Source organism: Oncorhynchus kisutch, linkage group LG8 (assembly GCF_002021735.2).
Source record: "Oncorhynchus kisutch isolate 150728-3 linkage group LG8, Okis_V2, whole genome shotgun sequence".
NCBI lineage: Eukaryota > Metazoa > Chordata > Actinopteri > Salmoniformes > Salmonidae > Oncorhynchus > Oncorhynchus kisutch.
In genome coordinates, this window is record NC_034181.2 from 70,740,700 (window position 1) to 70,755,277 (window position 14,578).

The window sequence follows — 14,578 nt, forward strand, 5'->3', positions numbered from 1 at the left end:
ATTTCCCTCATTAAAATACAAATCAATTTATACAATTTTAGATTTTTTTGTTGTTGTTATTCTGTCTCTCACTGTTCAAATAAACCTACCATTAAAATTATAGACTGATCATTTCTTTGTCAGTGGGCAAACATACAAAATCAGCAAGGGATCAAATACTTTTTTCCCCTCACTGTATGTGATTTCCTTTTTTACAAGGAGAGGTGCCTTACTTCTTTCATTCAATATCTATTTATTTCAGGCATCATCTCCACTCCAGTGGTTTGAGCTCTTGGTATTTGGTATTGTATTAGGATCCCCATTATCCCAAAAGCAGCAGATACTCCTCCTGGTGTCCAAAACACAAAACATGTTTTTTTCTTTATGTAATATATATTTTAATGTATAATTACAGATATATTCATAATAAATAAGTAGTGAGGTTTGATCGAACAAAATGGTGTATCTCCACAGCCATCGTAAAGTCTGCCAATGTATAACGGATTAATTATACATTCATCCACTCTATTGGCTCAGTAGCTTGAGCACACATTGTCCAAATGCAAACATTTGTCTCTCTGCTGTTGCTCGAAGGAGCCATCAGGCTAATTGTATTAATTGTTAGTATTCATAGGCTAGTGTGACTCACCAAGCTGATCCAGGAACTGCATCCTGATAAAAAATAATAAAAAACATAATTGAAAATAATTTTACATTTGTTTTAACACAATAATGTGCAATTTTGCACAACTATTGTAAGTATTATTTCACAACTATTGTCACTTCAGCTTTCTCATATGGCCACTAAGTCTATCAACAGTATCAACCTATTCGTTTTGGGGTGTTTTTAAACTCAACAGGATAACTAGTTTGTATATAGCACATACAGCCCATGCTGTTGCAAAATTAACTTAGCTTCAGTAAAATATTAGCCTTTTTTAAATGTTTCATAGCATACAGTGGGGCAAAAAAAGTATTTTCCACCATAATTTGCAAATAAATTCATTAAAAATCCTACAATGTGATTTTCTGGATTTTTTTTCTCATTTTGTCTGTCATAGTTGAAGTGTACCTATGATGAAAATTACAGGCCTCTCTCATCTTTTTTAAGTGGGAGAACTTGCACAATTGCTTATGGTTATTGTTAAGGTTAGACACACCTTCAAACCCTCATTTGAAGCATACATTTTAAAAACGGCAATATGTTACGTGTCTCAACATAAAAGGTGGCTTTTCTTTACGACATATAAAATATCACGCTAAACGACCAGAAAGTACACATTTGACTAAAAACCCATTTAAACAAGTTTGATATACCGGCATGCCTTTCTACATTTCATTTTACTTTGATAATAATTTATTTTACCACCGATGTACATGTAACTGCCAAAATAAAGAAATCACTTGAATAAATGAGGGGTGCAAATTGAAAGCAGGTGCTTCCACACAGATGTGGATCCTGAGTTAATTAAGCAATTAACATTCCATCATGTTTAGATTGTGTGTATGGTTTGTGTGTGTGTGTTTCAGTCACCAGATCTCAACACAATTGAACACCTATGGGATATTCTGGAGCCTGAGACAGTGTTTTCCACCGTCATCAACAAAACCACAAATTATGGAATTTGTCATCCCTCCAATGGAGTACCACCAGACACTTGTAGAATTTATGCTGAGGCGCATTGAAGCTTATATAGCGCCTCATGGTGGCCCAACGCCCTATTCAGACACTTTATGTTGGTGTTTCCTTCATTTTGGCAGTTCGGTCAAGCCAAATCCTGATTGGTTTTAGTGGTTTTCCTGCCATGAATGTAAACACATGACATTAAATTTTGTACCGTCAGGTGATCAACATTTGTTGAAAAATTGCCTTTTTTATTAAGTCAATCATCTAACTTTTTTTTATCATCCATTGCTGACAGAGCCGACCAGGCTCTGTCAGCAATGGATGATAAAAAAAGAGCCGACAGCCGACCAGAGCCGATTATATCTGTATATGATCATGTCTACATTCATCTTCTAAAGGGAAGAATCTGTTGAAGGTTTGTAGGTTAGTACTTTTTGTATCTGACCCATCTTTACATTGACAATGGAATATTCATAGTGGTCAGTCTGGAATTCATACAGAGCTCAAACCTCACTACCGTACCTAGGGCGCTCTTCCAAAATGCTATTGACTGATTTATGCCTGATAATTGGCCCAACCTTTCAATGTCTTTCACACTGCCTAGGCTATGTCATATGCCCTTGTGTCTACACCCCAGGTGTTTTTTTCCTAACAAAGCCTTCGCTGACTGAATAGCCTTCCATACGCATCCCCACCTAGGTCTTGCCAGAGGCTGTGTGCGGCTCCACCTTACCCAAAGACTTCAACAATGTTTGATGATTTTAGCAGCTCCGGGTTGTGTATTTGGCTGCTCTATCGTCATAGCTACACTTGTTTTTTGTATAGAACCATTACTACACAAGCTCTGGGTAAATAGACTGAGGTTGAGAGTAAACTCAATTCAGCATACAGAAGTAATATCATACAGAGCAAGCTGATAACTCAAACCAACTGTGATGATTTATGGGTGACAGCTTAATGTTAAGTGTAACTACAGGTTAGATTGAGGTACAGAGGTTGAAAGAGGAACCTTTGTGTAAAAGTAAGTGTAATATTAAAACATGCTGAATAGAGTGGGAGAGATTAATCATAATTAACTATCCAGTGTGGAGCACACAATGTTGTTTAGCTTCTTAGGTGGGACTTTCAATGTTGATTCAGAGTCAATACAGTTGTTGATCTAATTACAATTTAAATGCATATCTAATCCACTGTGGCACCTCAAGGCATAATCTTCTAAATATCTGTAATGTCCTGTACATAGCAATTGGCACTACACTGACTTTGATTGAAATCGATTTTATGTTTGTCAAGTGCTTTGACTGTGGTGGTCTATTGAAGGGCCCATTATTCCATTATCCATCATTCTGTTTATGATAAGGGATTTCAAGAAACTGTAGAGAGTATTTCTCATTTTAAAGAGCCATTGAAGCCTCAACTAACCAAAAGCTGTCAGCAAAATGTCCCTTTGGACACCAACACTTGTGCCAGTTGTAGACAAGTCAGTATAACATGATCATGCTATAAAGCAGGCAGAGTGCTCTTTTCTGCAATATTAGTTTTGATTTGAATGAGTATATTGATCCACTTTTTGTGTGACTGTTGTGAGGCTACAACATCAGTAAGATAAGTCATCTGTAACAGAGGACTGGTTATAATAGCAAAATAGGTTTATAATTCCCTCCAACTAAGGTGGGAACCCTCCCATTTCTGTTCACGCAGTTTGACAAACACTATCAAAATCATTTGAAATAAATAATTTAAGCGCATAAAAAACTGTGTTTGTTTTATATAATCACACATGCCACATACAGACCCCCCTCTGCCCCAGGCTGTGCCCTGGACACCATATGTGAATTAATTGCCCCCCATTTATCTTCAGAGTTTGTACTGTTAGGTGACCTAAACTGGGATATGCTTAACACCCCAGCAGTCCTACAATCTAAGCTAGATGCCCTCAATCTCACACAAATTCTCATGGAACCTACCAGGTATAACCTCAAACCCTCATAGTACACCTCTGCTTTCTTCAACCAGGATCTCAGCGATCACTGCCTCATTGCCTGCGTCCGTAATGGGTATGCGGTCAAACGACCACCCCTCATCACTGTCAAACGCTCCCTTAAACACTTCAGCGAGCAGGCCTTTCTAATCGACCTGGCCCGGATATCCTGGAAGGATATTGACCTCATGCCGTTATTCTTTAAAAGTGCTTTCCTCACCATCTTAAATAAACATGCCCCATTCATAAAAAAAAACAGGAACAGATATAGCCCTTGGTTCACTCCAGACCTGACTGCCTTTGACCAGCACAAAAACATCCCGTGCCGTACTGCATTAGCATCAAATAGCCCCCGCGATATACAACTTTTCAGGGAAGTTAGGAACCAATATACACAGGCAGTTAGGAAAGCAAAGGCTAGAATTTTCATCCAGAAATGTGCATCCTGTAGCACAAACTCCAAACAGTTCTGGGACACTGTAAAGTCCATGGAGAATAAGAGCACCTCCTCCCAGCTGCCCACTGCACTGAGGCTAGGAAACACTGTCACCACCAATAAATCTACGATAATTGAGAATTTCAATAAGCATTTTTCTACGTCTGGCCATGCTTTCCACCTGGCTACCCCTTCCCCGGCCAACAACTCTGCACCCCCCACAGCAACTTGCCCAAGCCTCCCCCACTTCTCCTTCACCCAAATCCAGATAGCTGATGTTCTGAAGAGCTGCAAAATCTGGACCCCTACAAATCAGCTAGGCTAGACAATCTGGACCCTCTCTTTCTAAAATTGTCTGCCTCAATTGTTGCAACCCCTATTACTAGCCTGTTCAACCTCTGTTTCGTATCGTCTGGGATCCCTAAAGATTGGCAAGCTGCCGCGGTCATCCCCCTCTTCAAAGAGGGAGACAATCTAGACCCAAACTGTTACAGACCTATATCTATCCTACCCTGCCTTTGTAAGCTTTCTTCGAAAGCCAAGTTAACAAACAGATCACTGACCATTTCGAATCCCACGTACCTTCTTCGCTATGCAATCTGGTTTCCGAGCTGATCATGGGTGCACCTCAGCTACGCTCAAGGTCCTAAATGATATCATAACTGCCATCGATAAAAGACAATACTTTGCAGCCGTATTTATTGACGTGGCTTTCTACTCTGTCAATCATCGCATTCTTATTGGCAAACTCAACAGCCTTGGTTTCTCAAATGACTGCCTCGTCTGGTTCACCAACTTCTTCTCAGATAGAGTTCAGTGTGTCAAATCGAAGGGCCTGTTGTCCAGACCTCTGGCAGGCACTATGGAAATAACACTGTGTTCAACTCTCGGGCCGACTCTTTTCTCTGTATACATCAATGATGTCGCTCTTGTTGCTGATGATTCTCTGCTCCACCTCTACGCAGACGACACCATTCTGTATACTTCTGGCCCTTCTTTGGACACTGTGTTAACAAACCTAAAAAAAGCTAAAATGCCATTCAACACTCCTTCCGTGGCCTCCAACTGCTCTTAAATGCAAGCAAAACTAAATGCATTCTTTTCAACCAATCGCTTCCCGCACCTGCCTGCCCATCTAGCATCACTACTCTGGACGGTTCTGACTTAGAATATGTGGACAATTACAAATACCTAGTTGTCTGGTTAGATTGTAAATTCTCCTTCCAGACTCACATTAAGCATCTCCAATCCAAAATTAAATCTGGAATCAGCTTCCTATTTCTCAACAAAGCATCCTTCACTCATGCTGCCAAACATAGCCTCGTAAAACAGACTATCCTACCGATCCTTGACTCCGGCGATGTAATTTACAAAATAGCCTCCAACACTCTACTCAGCAAATTGGATGCAGTCTATCACAGTGCCATCCGTTTTGTCACCAAAGCCCCATTTATTACCCACCACTGCGACCTGTATGCTCTCGTTGGCTGGCCCTCACTTCAAATTCATCACCAAACCCACTGGCTCCAGGTCATCTATAAGTCTTTGCTAGGTAAAGCCTCGCCTTATCTCAAATGAAATTATCTGTTTTTTGTTTTCAGTGAAACCAAAGGACAATATTGCCCGGACAAAATAGTTTCTATTTTGTATACTTTATTTAATATGATTGATGAGTTAGGACAAATATTTGATTACTTTATTTGTCCATCAAAGTGGAAAATGTGTCTTTAGTACTGTATAGGGAGGAGCACAGTGTCAGCCTCAGTGCTGCCCCTGGAGATATGTAGAGGTTAACTAAGTGTGTTGCTCAAGAACAACAGTAGGAAGTCGTGTCAGGGATCTGAAACCAGCAACCTTCTGATTACTGATCCATTTCTCTAACCTAACACCATCTCAAATTGAAATAAGTGTTTGACACTTTGAATTGTGGTTGTTTGTCTGGAAAAGGATAGGCCATTGTTGAACTGGGTGTCTGCAATCAAATATTTCTCAACAGAATTTCAAAAAGGAATGAAAACGAGAATGTGGTATATATGCATAGCCTATTGCCAACTTTATTTTGGCAAAAATCTAAATTAAAAATGAATACGAAGCTGAAACAATTTCTCCTACTTTTAGCAGATTTCTTTGCAGGAACATGAACAAGTTGAACATAAATAGAAAACTAATCTAAGCAGTAAAGGGATGGTAGTGGAGAGTCATTCATCTTCTCCTGCGTCGTGACCTTGTGACCTGGGTTTCCTCCGGGGTCACGCACTCTGTCCTCTGGCAGCCACATTTATTGATGTGGATGTAGGAGTGGTTGAACTTTGAACCGTCTTGGCAGATCATCTCCACTTCCTTCTTGGTGGTGGATTCTTCCCGACAGCAGGTACAAGAGCGCTCCATCATGTTGGCCTCAAGAGAATACCTGAAAACATAAAGGAGAGACGATGTCATTTATGTGGAAGTAATGATTGTAGCAGTTGTAATTATATAACATTGGCTGCATTTACACAGGCTACCTAATTCTGATCTTTTGACCAATCAGATGAGCTCTTTTGCCAATAATTGGGAAAAATATCAGAATTGGGCTGCCTTTGTAAACACAGCCATTGTAACATAACATATTGCTGAAAATATCATTTGTAGTTTGCATTTAGACAGGCAGCCTAATTCTATTTTATTGGGAGGAATAATGTGTTAGTGTTCCTGAAATATTTCAGGAATGATCAAAATACTCACATGGCGTAGGTGACACAGGATCCACTGCATGTTGTCACTTCCACCTTGTTTGCAGACTTGCAGCCATTGCTGTCCAGGTACACTTTGCTCTTTGTCACGTTGCATGGCTTAGTTATTGGAATACCTGCACATAAAAGTAACATTTTCAAATGAATTAACGTTAATCATCCTGAGGACCATGGCAATAGCTAAAACACTTTCCCCAATGCCTGATAAAGGGCAAGAATGATTTACAAATGTCTATCAAAAAGGATGGTGTTAAAAAGACACTCACAGACATGGCAGCAACCATCTGGAGCAATGTCTTCAGTTCCCTTAAAAACAAGAAAATGGATGAAAAAACAAGAACATTTTTAAGTCACTGACGTAGCATTTACCAAACTGTCTCCACATGTTTTTCAGTGCAGTGTTCTTGTATTGTTCACTTTAAGCAACAGGTGTCAATAACCTCACATAAATACACAGTAGGCATACTATATTAAGCAACAGGCCTTGGTCTGAGTGACTGGGCATGTTTAAACTTTATTTCACGAATATGATTTTGCACATTGTCCAGTTGTTTTTAAATGGGCCAGTTATCCGGGCTCAGATAATTTGCCAGATGGTTATTGTAACTCACGGGTATGCAGTCTTCTGGGTGGAAGACAGGGCACACAGTCTTAGCCTCGATTGGGATGAGTTGGTCCTGAATCTTTACACACTCATACTTGAGACACTTGTCTCCCGATGGTATCCAGACGGAACCAGGCTGTAGAGGTGAGAATATGAAAGATATCAACAGGAGATTCTTCAAATTATATACGATATACTGTATCATTGCTAAGATAGTTATTTTGCATAAAACTTTATTGCTACAGTAATATTACATGTTGATGTTTTTAAATAATCAAGTGAAATAGGACTGATATGTTTTACGAATTGTAAAATAAAAAAATAATACAATTTGAGAATCTGTGAGAGATAAATAATGCATCTTGATGCTATTTTACCTGAATAGTGTGTGTGGTGTTATCTGGCAGCATAACCACACAGCTTGTCTGTACACACTTCCCACAACACTGCCCAGGAACGGCTTGATGATCATAGCCCTGAAAGGAAGAAGACAGACCAGAGAGGAGAAAACCTTTATGATGTGCACATGATCTCTCTTATACCAATGTGTGATCCTTGTAACTCACTAGTAATTACACTTATCCAGTAGTAGTCCAATAGTGGACACAGAGGAATCAGTGTTATTATAATATTTTGACATGGATAAGAACTCACATTACAGTAAGTATGTTGAATTACATAATGAGGCCAAAGGGTGTCGATGCGTCAATGGAGATCACTTACCTGCTGGCAGTGAGTGTCACATTCAGTAGGATGACACTCAATGATATGTAGATGGCTTTGGGCATCTCCACTGTCACCACACACACAATTCTTACACTTGTCCCCAGGAACATTGGCACCAGGCTGGAATGAGAAAATATAATATTTATATCGAAAGTCTATGAATTGAGACACTTGTTTTGTCCTATCTAATCTCATAAATGGATTGACCAAAAAACATTGTTGGCACCCTGATAGAGGCCTCTAATTGCTTAAAGGAGGAATTTGCATAGTTTAACTTTAACTCAAATCTATGATACTCCCCCACTTAACATACTGCTTGACTAGTTGGGCCCAAGCGTGCTGTACAACATTAAAACCTATTCAGTCTGTCTACAAACAGGCTCTCAAAGTGCTTGATAGGAAGCCCAATAGCCATCATCATTGTCACATCCTTAGAAAGCATGAGCTCTTGAGTTGGGAAAATCTTGTGCAATACACCGACGCATGTCTTGTATTCAAGATCCTCAATGGCCTGGCTCCCCCTCCACTCAATATTTTTGTTAAACAGAAAACCCAGACATATGGCAGCAGATCCACAAGGTCTGCCATGAGAGGTGACTGTATAGTTCCCCTAAGGAAAAGCACCTTTAGTAAATCTGCATTCTCTGTGAGAGCTTCCCATGTCTGGAATACACTGCCATCAGACACACATAACTGCACCACATATCACCCTTTCACAAAATGCTTGAAGACATGGCTAAAGGTCAATCAGATTTGTGAACATGGTCCCTAGCTGTGTGTTGCCGCTCTCCATGTTGTCTGTTGTCTGTAGCTTGTGAGGTGTGGAAACACTTTGTTGCTCTTATGAATTTTGTCTTGCTGCTTTTTGTTTTATGTTGCTCTGTCTGTATGCTACGTCTTGCTTGTCCTATGTTGCTCTGTCTGTATGCTATGTCTTGCTTGTCCTATGTTGCTATGTCTTGCTTGTTCTATGTTGCTATTGTCTATATTGTAATTGTTTTTAATAACCTGCCCAGGGACTGCGGTTGAAAATTAGCCGGCTGGCTAAAACCGGCACTTTTACTGAAATGTTGATTAATGTGCACTGTCCCTGTAAAAAATAAAAATAAACTCAAACTCAAATAACTTAACTTAACTTAACTTTCTGTCCAAAAATGATGTAGAATTGTTTTTGTCACTTCTAGGTTAGACTACTGCAATGCTCTACTTTCCGGCTACCCGGATAAAGCACTAAATAAACTTCAGTTGGTGCTAAATACGGCTGCTAGAATCCTGACTAGAACCAAAACATTTGATCATATTACTCCAGTGCTAGCCTCTCTACACTGGCTTCCTTTCAAAGCAAGGGCTGATTTCAAGGTTTTACTGCTAACCTACAAAGCATTACATGGGCTTGCTCCTACCTATCTCTCTGATTTGGTCCTGCCGTACATACCTACACGTACGCTACGGTCACAAGACGCAGGCCTCCTAATTGTCCCTAGAATTTCTAAGCAAACTGCTGGAGGCAGGGCTTTCTCCTATAGAGCTCCATTTTTATAGAACGGTCTCCCTATCCATGTCAGAGACGCAAACTCGGTCTCAACCTTTAAGTCTTTACTGAAGACTCATCTCTTCAGTGGGTCATATGATTGAGTGTAGTCTGGCCCAGGAGTGGGAAGGTGAACGGAAAGGCTCTGTGGCAACGAACCGCCCTTGCTGTCTCTGCCTGGCCGGTTCCCCTCTTTCCACTGGGATTCTCTGCCTCTAACCCTATTACAGGGGCTGAGTCACTGGCTTACTGGGGCTCTCTCATGCCGTCCCTGGAAGGGGTGCGTCACCTGAGTGGGTTGATTCACTGATGTGGTCATCCTGTCTGGGTTGGCGCCCCCCCTTGGGTTGTGCCATGGCGGAGATCTTTGTGGGCTATACTCGGCCCTGTCTCAGGATGGTAAGTTGGTGGTTGAAGATATCCCTCTAGTGGTGTGGGGGCTGTGCTTTGGCAAAGTGGGTGGGGTTATATCCTTCCTGTTTGGCCCTGTCCGGGGGTGTCCTCGGATGGGTCCACAGTGTCTCCTGACCCCTCCTGTCTCAGCCTCCGGTATTTATGCTGCAGTAGTTTATGTGTCGGGGGGCTAGGGTCAGTTTGTTATATCTGGAGTACTTCTCCTGTCCTATTCGGTGTCCTGTGTGAATCTAAGTGTGCGTTCTCTAATTCTCTCCTTCTCTCTTTCTTTCTCTCTCTCGGAGGACCTGAGCCCTAGGACCGTGCCCCAGGATTACCTGACATGATGACTCCTTGCTGTCCCCAGTCCACCTGGCCGTGCTGCTGCTCCAGTTTCAACTGTTCTGCCTTCTTATTATTCGAACATGCCGGTCATTTATGAACATTTGAACATCTTGGCCATGTTCTGTTATAATCTCCACCCGGCACAGCCAGAAGAGGACTGGCCACCCCACATATGCTCTCTCTAATTCTCTCTTTTTTTCTCTCTCTCGGAGGACCTGAGCCCTAGGACCATGCCCCAGGACTACCTGACATGATGACTCCTTGCTGTCCCCAGTCCATCTGACCGTGCTGCTGCTCCAGTTTCAACTGTTCTGCCTTATTATTATACGACCATGCTGGTCATTTATGAACATTTGAACATCTTGGCCATGTTCTGCTATAATCTCCACCCGGCACAGCCAGAAGAGGACTGGCCACCCCACATAGCCTGGTTCCTCTCTAGGTTTCTTCCTAGGTTTTGGCCTTTCTATGGAGTTTTTCCTAGCCACCGTGCTTCTACACCTGCATTGCTTGCTGTTTGGGGTTTTAGGCTGGGTTTCTGTACAGCACTTTGAGATATCAGCTGATGTACGAAGGGCTATATAAATACATTTGATTTGATTTGAACTTGTTTTTTAATTAATGTATGCAAGTAAAAATAACGTTGTACTCTTTTATTAAGTTGATAATTTAGAAGTGGTGGGACTGGCCAAAATGAAAATAGCATAGAATGCATTCTCACCTGATATTCAGTGTTGTTAAACACACAGACATCCTTTGGCACTGTGGGGCAAAGAACATGGATAATCATTCAATAATGCAACTAACATGTTGGGATTTCTAGGATATGCACAAATACTGTACACGCACACTCAAACACATGCAGACGCAAACTCACCGCATTGATAAGTTAGGCAGCAGACTCCCATAATTGCCTCTGTCTCGAATCCGACTGGGCAAGTTATCTTGGAAGTAGAGCATCGTGTGACATCACACTCTGTTTGGAAAGAAAAAACGATTGTTTTAAAAACTATGCGAATGGCCACAGTGGTTGGATATATTAGGTAATCACCGAAAATGTACCGAGATGTTAAAAAGCCCACATATAAAGCACATTATCCAAACAAGTCACTCACCGCATTTGTCCTTTTGACAACAGTCAACGGTTTCTACGACCTTAACTTGGCCCTCCTGATCACAGGTGAGAGGAGGCTGATGTTGGCATGCCACCGGCTGGCACTGGATTTCCAGACTGTACGGGTCACACACACACTCCTGGCAGTTGCTCACCCAGGTCTCATTAGCCTGCAATGAGGAACAATTTAAGTACACTAAGGTTTGTATGGACAATACCAGTACAAAGTTAAATCATTCAGTGTGTGGAATTAGTAATTACTGAAGCACTTTGAGGTTTTATGAAAGCACTATAGAATTGTAATACATTATTATTATTATAATAATTATTATTATTGCATACATTACTATACATGATTGCCAAAAGTGAAATACAAGCTACATTACCTTTTTTTTCAATTTTCGTCTATATTACATACTCAAATCTAACTGCCTGTAGCTCAGTCACTGAAGCAAGGATATGCATATTCTTGGTACCATTTGAACGGAAACACTTTGAAGTTTGTGGAAATTTTTGTCAAAAATGAAAAAGGCATGCTGTCGTACAAGGTTAGTAGCTACAGTTTACGACATATACATGGTTTCCGGATACTCCCGTTAAGCCCAGCTCATTGGCTATCTAGCTAGCTTTGTTTGACCCCGATTGGTGCTTATTTGACAAAGATACAGTTGTTCAAGTGATGGCCGCCCGAGTCATCGGCGTGCCATGAAGGCGTCGCTCTCTGACCAAATATGGTGTTCTATAGGATATTCTACACCCCTAATGATATAGTGAAGTCTTGTTACCTTCTAGGATCTCTGAGGAATACATACGAATGTGATTTGACTCATTGAAACAACATTTAAGGTGAGATTTTCACAGATTCCTTTCTTTGCAAATTGAACGAGTGGAAATATAAAATAGATTGTGCGTGCTATATGGACCTTTTTAGGATAGGAAAAGGGATTTTATTAAACAAAACGACACTTCATGTTATCTCTGGGACCCTTTGGATAGTAAATCAGAGCAAGATTTCAGAATATAAGTATACATTTTACCTTCAGAGGTGAATTTATCAAACCTATCACAGTGAAAAAATTGTTTTGTTGTTAGGAGCTCTCCTCAAACAATTGCATGGCATTTTTTTGCAGTAATAGTTACTGTAAAGTGGACAGGGCAGTTATATTAACAGGAATTTAAGCTTTCAGCCGATATAAGACACTTATATTTACTGACGTTTGTTGTTTCTCTAAAATCTGCGATCTTGACATAACACACTGCATGATTTACAACTGTCCCATTGATGGGACGCCGATCCTTAAGTTAAATGTGTATATCAGAAATGAATAGTTTCTCTTCCCTGCTTAAACCTGTGAGTGAAATTCAAACACAATTTTACCTCTTTCCATTCTCCATTTGGCAATGGGCAAATATCTAATGAACCAAAGAGAAAAAAATACATTAATTGAAAATACAAGTAATTGAAATATATTCCACAACTTCATTTTAATAATGCATTTTATATACCGGAAGCACTTGATGAAATCAATATCAATCAAAATAAACCAAAACCCGCACAATTGAAATATCTGAGAAAAATGCTGTGGATATTTTTTGTTTGTTATACAAAAAGCTGAACCAGCTTTCAAAAGACCACTACAGTAGCAACGAACAATTAACACTTTGTGCTTCCCAAAGTGAAGGTCAGCAGGATGTAGCTACTATCACAGCACCATACAGTAAGTCACCACACCCTCATTATACAATGCTGTTATTTGACAATTCTTACCACAGCTGGGGATACAGTAGTTTGAGCTGGAACTCATAAGAGTGGTCCCAGGGGGACAATAACATCCCTCCAATTGTATATCTCCCATGACACTGAACTCATTTTGAGTCTGGATGAATTTGAAATTGTACCTGCAGAGATGTTCAAAAAATGTTTCAATAGCTGAGAGACTTTTGCCCATCATTATACCCATCCACTGAACAACAACAGCATTATACATACCAGGCATTACAGGTTGGTTCAACTTGTGGACCGCAGGCTTTATAAACCTTGGGTTTCTCACATGTGAAGTCTGTAGCGGGGGAGATAAAAAGGTTAATAACCAATAAGCAACATCATAGAGAGGCTATCTGAGCTTTATGGTCTTGAGGAGTGACCTACTTACCACATTGTCCATTTGTATAATTTCTCCACTCAATACAGACTCCTGCTTGTGCACATGCATCAGCATAGGTCTGCAAGCTGGTGCAGCCAATGGTAACATCATCCATATGGCACACATCAAAGATACATGCCACAAGGAATGGCTCGTAGGGGATTATCTTATGGCAACTCTCAAAGACCCTAGAAAAGATGTCACGCTTCAGTTAGAGTAGATACTTAAATATGTTAATTCACCTTGTTTTGTCATCAGGCTTTGTCAAATGATTGCCGTGTTTTAGTATGTCAAGTTACTGTTGGCACTGAGATTATTATGATTGGGAGATTATCGATCCTACAGAAGAGCTAGGTTTACTGTAAATACTAATTGATACTTACTTGCTTTGAATGAGATGACAAATGGGTGGATCACAGCCTCGTGGTGGTGTTGGTATCGGCTCTGGTGGTGGTGGTGGTGTGCACTGACTGTTATTGTGGTCAGCAACATGCCATTGGTGTGCCATGTCAGGACAAGATGAATCGATAGTCCCATTTGGCAAGCGGCAGTCATCTGTCCGGTTGTTGTCACATGTACCTGAATAAGATTGAAAGGATAGACAATGAGACATCATGGGGTAATCATCGTAACAGAGTGACCATAAAACTCCTGTACTCACCACACTGTCCCTCAGTGTTGCCACTGAACTTGTCCCAGGGCAGGTATATGCTAAACATAAGACCAGTGAAAGACACCTTGGCATTAATTGCTGGTATGACTAAAAGGGTCTCAATTCCGTTGTCTGTGATGCGGAAGTCCTTGGTCTCATATGCTGGGATGATGCGTTTCTGGTTTACATAAATCTAGGACAAAAATATTAAGAGATGGACAAAATGGTTACAATAATTCAATATTTTTATACCCAATAGTATTCTAGAACTGTATCCTATATCTAAAACATAAAGGAGGTATGTCAATCTTAAA

The 14,578-nt window shown here is 40.6% G+C and overlaps 1 pseudogene; it reads right to left on the reverse strand.

Annotated features, from left to right (window-relative positions):
• Nucleotides 1-6,046: 6,046 nt before the first annotated feature.
• The window catches only part of LOC109895226 (mucin-2-like), a 120,607-nt pseudogene continuing 112,075 nt past the window's right edge, over nucleotides 6,047-14,578 (reverse strand).